Source organism: Gossypium hirsutum, chromosome A07 (genome assembly GCF_007990345.1).
Source record: "Gossypium hirsutum isolate 1008001.06 chromosome A07, Gossypium_hirsutum_v2.1, whole genome shotgun sequence".
Classification (NCBI taxonomy): domain Eukaryota; kingdom Viridiplantae; phylum Streptophyta; class Magnoliopsida; order Malvales; family Malvaceae; genus Gossypium; species Gossypium hirsutum.
The window spans coordinates 77131019-77132669 of record NC_053430.1 but is presented as its reverse complement, the minus strand read 5'-3'; the positions used below and the strand labels follow the sequence as shown (position 1 = coordinate 77132669).

General features: G+C 37.3%; 1 non-coding gene across 1 annotated transcript; it reads right to left on the bottom strand.

Moving 5' to 3' along the window:
• Positions 1-886: 886 nt before the first annotated feature.
• Positions 887-992, bottom strand: LOC121204176 (small nucleolar RNA R71). The gene has a single exon (XR_005899105.1). It is a non-coding gene; the product is annotated as a small nucleolar RNA R71 (small nucleolar RNA).
• Positions 993-1651: the final 659 nt, after the last annotated feature.

The window sequence follows — 1651 nt, the reverse complement described above, 5'->3', positions numbered from 1 at the left end:
AAATATAGTTTTTACTAGTAATTTTGGTTCCCTTGGGTACAATATCCCGGTCTTGCCATTACTATACTATTGTTCGATAGGTGCGCTTGCCTTTTCGTCGTGATAATAGTTAGTCTAGGTTTGATCTTCATTATAAATATTTATTACTTGTTACGAATCACTGCGATCAAGTTTTTGACGCCGTTGCTGGGGAACTGAAATATTAGGAACACTAAATTTTTATTACTTTAGCCATTTATTTTTCTTGCAATTTTATTTTATTTTATTATTTATTAATTTACTTTTTCTCTCTATTGGCAGGTTTTTACAGTTTATGACTAGAAGAAACCCATCAGGACCACTACTTTTTGACGAAGAAATCAACAGCACAGTTTGCAAAAATCAGAGAGAAATACGGCGTAGTTTACGCTACATGGAGAATTAGCAAGAAGACGATACTCAAACCCCAACCAAAGAGATGGCCGAAAATCCTAGCGATCTGCTACCTCCTGCAATTGCAGCTAATCCAAATCTTGCTCCACCTACTATGTATGACTATGCTAAACCTTCTATAACGGGAACTGAGTCAAGTATAGTTAGACCTGCTATTGCTGCAAATAATTTCGAACTAAAACCTAACACAATTCAGATGATATAGTAGTTGTACAGTTTGATGGTTTGTAGGATGAGGATCCCAAAACGCACTTGGCAAATTTTCTTAAATTTTGTGATACATTCAATATCAATGGCATTTATGATGATGCCATTCGTCTTCATTTATTTCCCTTTTCACTGAGAAACAAAGCTAAACAGTGGTTGAACTCATTACCACAAGGGTTTATCACTACTTGGGAACAAATGACCGAGAAGTTTTTACAAAAATATTTTTCGTCGGCTAAAACGGCTAAATTGCATAATGATATCTCTTCTTTTGTACAAATGGATTTAGAAACACTTTATCATGCATGGGAGAGATAGAAGGACTTACTGAGAAGATGCCCTCACCATGGGTTGCCACTTTGGCTGCAAGTTCAAACGTTCTACAATGGTGTGAATCCCTCGACAAGACAAATGATTGACGTAGCTGTTGGCGGAACCATCAACAATAAAACACTAGAAGATGCCTATGAATTTATAGAGGAGATGTCACTGAATAACTATCAGTGGCAAGTTATGAGGACAAAGCCAACGAAAACAGCCAGCGTTTATAACGTCGACTCAGTTACTATGTTGTCAAATCAGTTAGAACTTCTCAATAAAAAGATTGATAATTTTCTTGGTTCTACGCAGGTACATCTAGTAATGAGGTGTGACTCAAGCGGAGGAGGTGTGCATATAGAATACTAATCCTTCAATCCTACAACTGAAGAGGAACAAGTCAACTATATGGGTAACAATAACTTTAGATCTCAAAATAACCCATACAGTAATACTTATAATGCAGGTTGGAAGAACCACCCAAATTTCTCCTGGGGTGGTCAAGGGAATCAAAAGCCACAAAATCCTCAAGGTTTTCAGCAGCCACCTTATCAACAAGAGAAGAAACCAAACCTTGAAGAGATGCTTTCTAAATTCATCTCGGTGTTAGAAACCCGTTTCCAAAATACTGAGACAGCACTTAAGAATCAACAAGCATCGATCAAAGGACTCGAAACTCAGATAGGCCAGCTGT